Here is a 10,785-nt window from a genome sequence, read left to right as displayed (position 1 = left end):
TCTCCGGATGTATTTATGCAATGCTCTGGGCAGGTATAATTTCTTTGTTGTTGGTTAACAGTAACCCTCAATCAGTCCACGAGGACACCCAAACCACAGGCCCCCTCAGAAGGCAGATTCAGGCACCCCCCCCCCCAAAAAAAACCAACGTGGATTTAACTAAAAAGTCCTTGCTGCAGTTTATCTGCAGTGAAATTGATTAATGCCCTCCCCCACCTCTCCTCAGCAAATATTTCACCTCCCAAAGCTTTCACACCGCAGCCATGCACTTATCACGAGAGTTTAAAAAAAAAAAAAATCCCCGGTAGAGTTCCCCAAGCCAAATCCTATTTTCTTCTCGGCATCATAACAGCTGTAGTCCTTCTGGCAGCTCACCCCCCTTCCTTTCAGCTCACCCTGTGCCTCCCGGCCCTGTGTTGGGAGCCCCCCCCCCCCCCCGGGGCCCCCACTTCGCCCTCTCCCGTCGGTGCCCTGCGTGGAGTACTGCAGGGGGAATCAGGACTGCGGGGGAAGGGCTGTGTTCGCCAACCTCTAAAATCTCGCTTCAAACACAGATGCTGCAGGGTTGTGGGTTGGTTTTTTTTTTTATATATATATATTTTATTGCTATTGATGGAGTCAGCAAGTTCTAGTGCCACCGAATGGAAAAAAAAACCCCCAACCCCAAAACACCTCCCCAAACATATTCCACTCCCTCCTGGATCTCTGCTCCTGTAGGTTTGAGTCCTACAAAGGAGGAGGAGGAGTGTAACCGCCCTGCCATTGCCAGCCTGGTGCTGAATTAGAAATACACGTGTCAAGCCTGGGCAATTTACTTGGCAATAGATAGATACAATTTGGAGGGTTTGTTTTTTTTAATTCAGGGCAAGGCGTGGGGATGGGGGAGGGGGGGGGGTGGAGTGGAATAAAAGAGGAGAGAGAGACAGGCGAGGTCTCTCGGAGGGGTTGGTCCTGGATTGCTGCCGGCTCCGGAGCAAGGGGGAGGGGGTGGCTCACTTCTCAGCTGCTGCCTGCTCGATTTCGGACTGAGCCGCAGTTTCCCACTGCATCATCATCATCATCATCATCATCATCATCTCTCTCTCTCACCCCTCCAACCTTACCCCTGCAAGATCCCGGGAGAGGCTAAAACTTCTTGTCCCCCTCCACCAGAAGAAGCTGCTCCGGCCAGAGCCAGAGGTGGGTAACACCCTTTCAACCATAGCACAAAAAAACCCCTAAAAAAATAGGAAAGGAGCCGGGGTGGAGGTGAATTCTTGCACAAAGCTCCCGAGGTCCCTCTGGCTCGCGCAGCCCGGGATCCCATTCATTCTGCGGGACCTCTGTAGTCAGTGCATGCTCTGGGAACGCGTGTGCTCTGCTGTTTGCACTTATCCGGCTGTGTGCTTAAAACAACCAAAAGCCACCCCGGAAAAGTCCATTCGATGTTGGGATATAATTTCGGGGGGGGGGGGGGGGGGGTTGATGGAGAGCTGTATCTGTGCCATGCATCCGTCTGCCTCTGTAAAACCTGAAATAGTTCAAAGACAGGCAATGCAGGAATGGGTTTCAGTGATCGGAAAGTCCCCCCACCCTCCCCATCCCTCCAGGACCCCTCCACCCCCAGCACCTCCGCTCTCTGGATACTTGATCAGCACCGGGGATGCTGACCCCCGGTCCGTTTCCTTTCTGTGCAGTTGTCATTGACTTTTGACTTTCAATTGCTGCTGCCTCTGCCCTTCCCGTCATGGGATCATGGGATCAATCCTGCAGAGGTCTCCGGTGCTCTTGTGGCTGTAATAGCAGAAATATTCGTGGGGGGAGGGGTGGTGGTCTTTCTTTATGTCACCCCGCTGCATTTTATGTGTGTATCTGTAAGTGCATGTGCTCACCTGCACTTAACATCTTGCTTTGCACTGTTGTAGTCAGGGGAAGCGGGGAAGAGAGGGGACTGGGACTCAACCAGAGATCCCTGTGATGTTAATTGCCAGAATGAAATAGAAAAGTGACTCGTCACCTCATTCTGTGGGGTTTGGGAAGCCCAGTGGAGATTTTTCATCCTTATGGTCTTGGCTTGAAGTTAGAAAGGACTGTATATCCGAATTTTCTCATTCCTCGCAGACATTACAGTTAGAGATAGAAAGATCTATGGGGGATGCAGATACATCCTTGAGGTCATGGATAGAAAGAATCCTGAGGACGCAAATAGATCTCAGAAGACGCTCATAGATCCTTAGAGAAACAAATAGATGCATGGGGACACGGATAAAAATATCCCTGGGAACACAGATCAAGTCACAGAGGCAGAAATTGGCGGGAGCATGGATAGAGAGATCCTGTGCATATGGACAGCAGGATTTCTAGGGACACAGCTGGAAAAATCCCTAAGGTCTCAGACAGATCCTTGAGGACAGATCCCTGGAGACATGGATAAAGAGAACACTGGGGACACTGATCAATCCCTGGGGACATAGATTGATCCCTGGAGACACAGATGGTTGATACATGAGAACACAGATAGAAAGATCCCTGGGGAAATAAATTGATTCCCGGGGATTCAGATAGAAAGATTCCTGAGGACTGAGGTAGAAAGATTCAATGGGACTCAGTCGGATCCCTGGGGGCACAGGCAGATCTTTGGGAACATGGATAGATGGATTCCCAAGAACACAGAATGATCCCTGGGAACATGCATGTAAACATCCAAGTGAACACAGATACAAAAATCCCCGTGCACACAGATCTCTGGGGACATGGATAGAATGATCCCTGGGGACACAGATTGATCCATGGGAATGCAGCTAGAGAGATCTTTGTGGAACCAGATAGATCCTTAGGGACACAGCATGATCCCTGGGACACAGATAGAAAGATTCATTGGGACACAGGTAGATCCTTTCGGACATGGATAGAATGATCCCTGGGACACAGATAGAAAGATTCATTGGGACACAGGTAGATCCTTTGGGACATGGATAGAATAATCCCTGGGACACAGAAAGATTCATTGGGACACAGGTAGATAATTTGGGACATAGATAGAATAATCCCTGGGTCGCAGATAGATCCTTGGGGACACAGATAGAAAGATTCATTGAGACACAGGTAGATCCTTTGGGACATGCATAGAATGATCCCTCGGACACAGTTCCTGGGGACACAGATAGAAAGATTCATTATGACACAGGTAGATCCTTTGGGACATGGATAGAATGATCCCTGGGAACACAGTTAGATCCCTGGGGACACAGATAGAATGATTCATTGGGACACAAGTAGATCCTTTGGGACATGGATAGAATGATCACTGGGACACAGATAGAAAGATTCATTGGGACACAGGTAGATCCTTTGGGACATGGATAGAATGATCCCTGGACACAGATAGATCCCTAGGACACAGATAGAAAGATTCATTGGGACACAAGTAGATCCTTTGGGACATGGATAGAATGATCCATGGGACACAGATAGATCCCTAGGACACAGATAGAAAAATTCATTGGGACACAGGGAGATCCTTTGGGACATGGATAGAATGATCCCTGGACACAGATAGATCCCTAGGACACAGATAGAAAGATTCATTGGGACACAGGTAGATCCTTTGGGACATGGATAGAATGATCCCTGGACACAGATAGATCCCTGTTGATACAGATAGAAATATTCATTGAGACACAGGTAGATCCTTTGGGACATGGATAGAATGATCCCTGGGACACAGATAGATCCATGGGGACACAGATAGAAAGATTCATTGGGACACAGGTAGATCCTTTGGGACATGGATAGAATGATCCCTGGGAACACAGATAGATCCCTGGGGACACAGATAGAAAGATTCATTGGGATACATGTAGATCCTTTGGGACATGTATAGAATGATCCCTGGGACACAGATAGATCCCTGATGATGCAGATAGAAATATTCATTGAGACACAGGTAGATCCTTTGGGACATGGATAGAATGATCCCTGGGATACAGATAGATCCCTGTTGATACAGATAGAAATATTCATTGAGACACAGGTAGATCCTTTGGGACATGGATAGAATGATCCCTGGGAACACAGATAGATCACTGGGGACACAGATAGAAAGATTCATTGGGATACATGTAGATCCTTTGGGACATGGATAGAATGATCCCTGGGACACAGATAGATCCCTGATGATACAGATAGAAATATTAATTGAGACACAGGTAGATCCTTTGGGACATGGATAGAATGAACCCTGGGGACACAGATAGATCCCTGGGACACAGATAGAAAGATTAATTTGGACACAGGTATATCCTTTGGACATGGATTGAATGATCCATGGGACACAGATAGATCCCTGGGGAAACAGATATAAAGATTCATTGGGACACAGGTAGATCCTTTGGGACATGGATAGAATGATCCCTGGGACACAGATAGATACCTGGGGACACAGATAGAAAGATTTATTGGGACACAGGTAGATCTTTTGGGACATGGATAGAATGATCCCTAGGACACAAATAGATCCCTGGGGACGCAGATAGAAAGATTCATTGGGACACAGGTAGATCCTTTGGGACATGGATAGAATGATCCCTGGACTCAGATAGATCCCTCATGATACAGATAGAAATATTCATTGAAACACAGGTAGATCCTTTGGGACATGGATAGAAAGATCCCTGGGATACAGATAGATCCCTGATGATACAGACAGAAATATTAATTGAGACACAGGTAGATCCTTTGGGACATGGATCGAATGATCCCTGGGACACAGATAGATCCCTGGGAACACAGATAGATCTCTGTGGACACAGATAGAAAGATTCATTGGGATACAGGTAGATCCTTTGGGACCATGGATAGAATGATCCCTGGGAACACAGGTAGATCCCTGGGGACACAGGTAGAAAGATTCATTGGGACACAGGTAGATCCTTTGGGACATGGTTAGAATGATCCCTGGGACACAGATAGGTCCCTGGGGACACCGATGGAAGTATTCCTTGGGACACAGGTAGATCCTTTGGGACATGGTTAGAATGATCCCTGGGGACATAGATAGAAAGATTCATTGGGATACAGGTAGATCCTTTGGGACCATGGATAGAATGATCCCTGGGAACACAGGTAGATCCCTGGGGACACATAAGAACATAAGAAAATGCCATACTGGGTCAGACCAAGGGTCCATCAAGCCCAGCATCCTGTTTCCAACAGTGGCCAATCCAGGCCATAAGAACCTGGCAAGTACCCAAAAACTAAGTCTATTCCATGTAACCATTGCTAATGGCAGTGGCTATTCTCTAAGTGAACTTAATAGCAGGTAATGGACTTCTCCTCCAAGAACTTATCCAATCCTTTTTTAAACACAGCTACACTAACTGCACTAACCACATCCTCTGGTAACAAATTCCAGAGTTTAATTGTGCGTTGAGTAAAAAAGAACTTTCTCCGATTAGTTTTAAATGTGCCCCATACTAACTTCATGGAGTGTCCCCTAGTCTTTCTACTATCCGAAAGAGTAAATAACCGATTCACATCTACCCGTTCTAGACCTCTCATGATTTTAAACACCTCTATCATATCCCCCCTCAGTCGTCTCTTCTCCAAGCTAAAAAGTCCTAACCTCTTTAGTCTTTCCTCATAGGGGAGTTGTTCCATTCCCCTTATCATTTTGGTAGCCCTTCTCTGTACCTTCTCCATCGCAATTATATCTTTTTTGAGATGCGGCGACCAGAATTGTACACAGTATTCAAGGTGCAGTCTCACCATGGAGCGATACAGAGGCATTATGACATTTTCCGTTTTATTCATCATTCCTTTTCTAATAATTCCCAACATTCTGTTTGCTTTTTTGACTGCCGCAGCACACTGAACCGACGATTTCAATGTGTTATCCACTATGACACCTAGATCTCTTTCTTGGGTTGTAGCACCTAATATGGAACCCAACATCGTGTAATTATAGCATGGGTTATTTTTCCCTATATGCATCACCTTGCACTTATCCACATTAAATTTCATCTGCCATTTGGATGCCCAATTTTCCAGTCTCACAAGGTCTTCCTGCAATTTATCACAATCTGCTTGTGATTTAACTACTCTGAACAATTTTGTGTCATCTGCAAATTTGATTATCTCACTCGTCGTATTTCTTTCCAGATCATTTATAAATATATTGAACAGTAAGGGTCCCAATACAGATCCCTGAGGCACTCCACTGTCCACTCCCTTCCACTGAGAAAATTGCCCATTTAATCCTACTCTCTGTTTCCTGTCTTTTATCCAGTTTGCAATCCACGAAAGGACATCGCCACCTATCCCATGACTTTTTACTTTTCCTAGAAGCCTCTCATGAGGAACTTTGTCAAACGCCTTCTGAAAATCCAAGTATACTATATCTACCGGTTCACCTTTATCCACATGTTTATTAACTCCTTCAAAAAAGTGAAGCAGATTTGTGAGGCAAGACTTGCCCTGGGTAAAGCCATGCTGACTTTGTTCCATTAAACCATGTCTTTCTATATGTTCTGTGATTTTGATGTTTAGAACACAGGTAGAAAGATTCATTGGGACACAGGTAGATCCTTTGGGACATGGTTAGAATGATCCCTGGGACACAGATAGATCCCTGGGGACACCGATGGAAGTATTCCTTGGGACACAGGTAGATCCTTTGGGACATGGGTAGAATGATCCCTGGGACACATATAGGTCCCTGGGGGATTCATTGGGACACAGGTAGACTTTTGGGATATGGATAGAATGATCCCTGGGACACAGGTAGATCCCTGAGGACACAGATAGATCCCTGGGACACAGATAGAAAGATTAGTTTGGACACAGGTAGATCCTTTGGACATGGATAGAATGATCCATGGGACACAGATAGATCCCTGGGGACACAGATATAAAGATTCATTGGGACACAGGTAGATCCTTTGGACATGGATAGAATGATCCGTGGGACACAGATAGATCCCTGGGGACACAGATAGAAAGATTCATTGGGTCACAGGTAGATCCTTTGGACATGGATAGAATGATCCATGGGACACAGATAGATCCTTGGGGACACAGATATAAAGATTCATTGGGACACAGGTAGATCCTTTGGGACATGGCTAGAATGATCCCTGGGACACAGATAGATCCCTGGGGACACAGATAGAAAGATTTATTGGGACACCAGTAGAAGGAACCCTGGGTCACACTAATAGGGACGTTCGTAAGGGGCTGTTTATGAAAAGATTCTGTAAACCCTGGAGGGGGAATTTTCAGGCTCTGTTAAGGCATATGTACCTCCTTTGCTCTCAGTATTTGCATCTTTGGGATATCCTTGCTTCTCATCCAGAAGAGATTCCAACCCAACATGTTCATCTTAATAATTTACACTCTCACCTAGTCCACTTGCATGGCAGATGCTTCTCCCATTGGGAATAATGGGAATCCCATGGATTGATGGCGTTCAATGCCCATCATCCATAATTTGGATCGCACTATCTGCTTTGCTGTCCTGCTGTCCTTGGGTGTGAATTATTGCTTTCACTTTTGCCCACTAAGACGAATCTCCGCTTGGTTGCACTCTAGATATAATGAGAGCAGTCACCCCCTGCCAAGGCCGGCTATCAATCCCGGCTCATGCTGTACACTCTGTGGCAGAAGAAGGTGGAGGTGACGGGGAGGAGGGGTGGCTGAGCGTGGACAGCTCCTCTTCACAGGGCCAGTCTGTCCAAGAAAAGACAGCAAAGCCCCTGCCGCTTAGACTAAAACATGCCAAGGCAGAATTGACTGTGGTAAGGAGAGGCGGGGGGAGAAAGGATTGGCCTGTGGGCACAGTAGGCTTGTGGGGTAGAGAGGAGGGGGACAAAACCCACCACTCCTGCAATGTACAGACCGCAGAGAGCATTAAGGCAGGGATGTGGACTCGCCAAGGGCGTCCCTTTGGTGATCATTTCCATGTTTGTAACTTCGTCTTGCTACTGATCTCAAGGTGATGCTCTTCTCCAGCTCAGCGAAGCTAAGGGTCCGTTTTCTTCTGTCACGTTAGTTTTTCAGTTTCTTCCCTAATTACCCCAGCGAGCAGGGTTCGCGTGGAGAGTAATTACACACGTCCTTTATTTTATCATCCACAGATTCTGTTTCCACACACCCCCCCTCTCCCCCTTCCCCATGTCCTGGGAGCAGAATAATAATAATTCCCTCATTCTGATGGACGTCGGTGGACCTCGCTGCCCTGCCCCCCGCCCTGTGCTGACCCTAAGAGGGGAAGGGAGAAGCGCTGGTCTGTATTTGTGCATTTGGGGTGGTGAGAGACTGGGGGGTGGGGGGGACGACCGGCTCCGGGCGATCCGGACAGGCCGAGTCGGCCCTGGGTCTTACAGCTGAAAGCCCAGAGATGGGAGAAAGCCAGAGAGGACTGGGAAAGGAACCGGCGACCACGGGGAAGGCAGGGAGCACGATCCCCAACTGCTGGCTTCCTTTTCCAGGGCCCTGATGCGATGATTCAGGCAGCTGTGCTGGTCCCTGGTCGACTTGGGAGGGCGGAAGGGCACCAGTCTCTTTGGGACTTGCCAAGTTTCCTCACCAAGGCGACGTTTTTTTGTTTTAATTTTCCTGGCTTTCTTGGACGTCTCTAGACGGGTCCTCTGTATTCTGAGGCCTGTTTTGCATTTGCTTCCTTTCTTTTGTTCCATTAAGTTATTTTCAGCTGGTGGCGGTGGTGGTGGGGGAGGGGGGGGGGGATGAGTCCTGTGTGTCCTGGCCCGCTGTTGGGTTTTACATTAAGCTAAAAAAAAAAAAAAAGTGCAAAGCACTTCATCGCCCCAGCCTCAATGCTTGGTCTTACCAGGCAAGCGAAAAGCTGCCAGTTTTGTGGTACAGTCCTGTGCACTGAGAGCTGTGCCCGACTGTCCAGCCGTTCCAGAGACGGCTCCCGGAAAAAATATGACCGCAAAGGAGGTGGCGAGCGAAAGCCCAGGACCTGGCGATGTGGCTAAAAGGGATGAAAGGTGCAAAACCGGGGTCCTGAAGTTTAAGTTTCACCAGCAGAAGGTGCCCGGCTGCGGCAGGGGGTGGGGGGCAGGTACAGAGGGCAGGGGGGTAAGGGTGAGGGAGACAAACTGGAGATGCGAGCAGGGTGTGCGGCGACACCAGCAAGCAGGGCGTGAATGGGCAGACTGCTGGTGGGGGTGGGGGATGGAGCACACTTACCACCAGCCTTAACACTTAACAAGGCAAGGTTGCCTTCCCAGACTCCAGCTGGCGAGGGGGGTTATCCCTCCCAGTTACCACCAGCCTGACCATGCCCTGCCACCCGCTGACTCCTCTGCCTCCAACTTTCCTGTAATCCTTCTGGGCCATTTCGTTCTCAAGCTGTTTCCAGGGGGCTAGGATGCCTGAATTCCAACTGAAGCCCACTGGTTGCCCTTCCCTGAGAGCTGACAGATCACAGCTGACTGTATTTCTCCTTTGGAAGTGAGGCCTGGGCAGCGCACTTTAATTTAAAAACATTTAAGAATCGCTCAAAGCTACGTACCATCAATGTCATATAATACAAACCGGCTAGGATAAAACAGAGCAGGACAAAACTCTGCACACAGAATTAAAATGCTGAGCCCCTCACCTAACAGCCTAGATTAGCCCTCCAATGTACTTTATTTACTGCTACTACTGCTCCCCTCCCTTCCATACAACTTAACTGCTTGCCTTGGTTGGGTTTGAGGCTAGAAAAGGAGCTGGGGTGGGGACAGAGAGAGACCCAGGACACTGGTTGGTACCTCTGGCACCTTGTGCCACTGGGGTTCAAATCCTGCTTCTCCCACTGCTGCTCCTTGTGACCTTGGGCGAGTCACTTCAGCTTCCATTGTACTCAGGTACAAGATTGTAAGCCCTCTGGGGCAGGGAGGAACCTACAGTGCCTGATGTAACTCGTCCTGAGCTGGCATTTGCAAAGGCCGGTAATTAAAAATGCAAATCCAAACTGTCCGATTCATTCTGCAGGTCACAAGCAGCCAAGATGACCTCTCCACCCCCCCAACTCTCTCCTTCCGGTATCTGTCTGTCTGTGCCTGTTACATTCCAGTTTCTTATAGCAGTGGATTTCCACTCAAAAAGCTTTCTCCATACCCAGCAAGCTTCGGCTCCCATCCTGACTCTTACAAAGAAAGCTGACAGTAAAATCTGGGATTTTTTTTTTTTCGAGGGGGACAGAGCAGGGTGCAAGTCTTCTTAACCCCTTGACAATATTTCGTTCTTGCTCAGCACAGGCTTCGGTAACCATGCAATCTTGCCGTTATGGGAGGGCCACGTCTCCTAAGGAGTCCTCCTAGCCAGGAACCTGTTTCCAGGGTCTGATATTCCTCAGCCTGGCAATGTGGCCCCAGGGAGCTGCAGGGGCCCAAGGGGGGGGGGGGGTTGGAGGAGGGGGGAGAGTCCCAGTTATTTTCATAACACTGTGAGTTCTCAGCTAAAAAAAAAATATATATATATATATATTCAGGACTAAGAAAAAGATATTTCCCTTCCAGGTCTTCAAGCTGCTTTTACAGCAATGTAGGAAGCCGCTGGGTTGCCCGGGCAAAGCTCTTCCACGGAGGGGCTGCCTGGTTTCAGAGCTCTGGCCAGGCTGGTTCTGACCGCTTTGCGCTACCAGCTGGCGTTTGAACCCCTGCCAGATATTCACATAAAAAAAGGCTTTTTGTACTTCGGGCTTTCTCTCTCTCTCCATTTCCCCCAAGGAGTTGCAGAAATGCAGCACAGGCTGTGAATTCCAAATGATCTTTGCTAGTCTGAAGCAGCTTCGTTTCA

At 48.1% G+C, this 10,785-nt stretch overlaps 1 protein-coding gene across 1 annotated transcript in view; it reads left to right on the top strand.

Moving 5' to 3' along the window:
• Positions 1 to 956: 956 nt before the first annotated feature.
• Positions 957 to 10,785, top strand: part of BCAN (brevican) — a 45,219-nt gene continuing 35,390 nt past the window's right edge. Inside the window, exon 1 of the mRNA XM_029581665.1 lies at positions 957 to 1,179. The gene's annotated coding sequence lies outside the window, so the exon portion shown is untranslated. The remainder of the gene's footprint in view (positions 1,180 to 10,785) is intronic.

Source organism: Rhinatrema bivittatum, chromosome 16 (genome assembly GCF_901001135.1).
Source record: "Rhinatrema bivittatum chromosome 16, aRhiBiv1.1, whole genome shotgun sequence".
Taxonomy (NCBI): domain Eukaryota; kingdom Metazoa; phylum Chordata; class Amphibia; order Gymnophiona; family Rhinatrematidae; genus Rhinatrema; species Rhinatrema bivittatum.
Note: the sequence above shows the minus strand (reverse complement) of the source record. Positions and strands in the feature narration are given on the sequence as shown.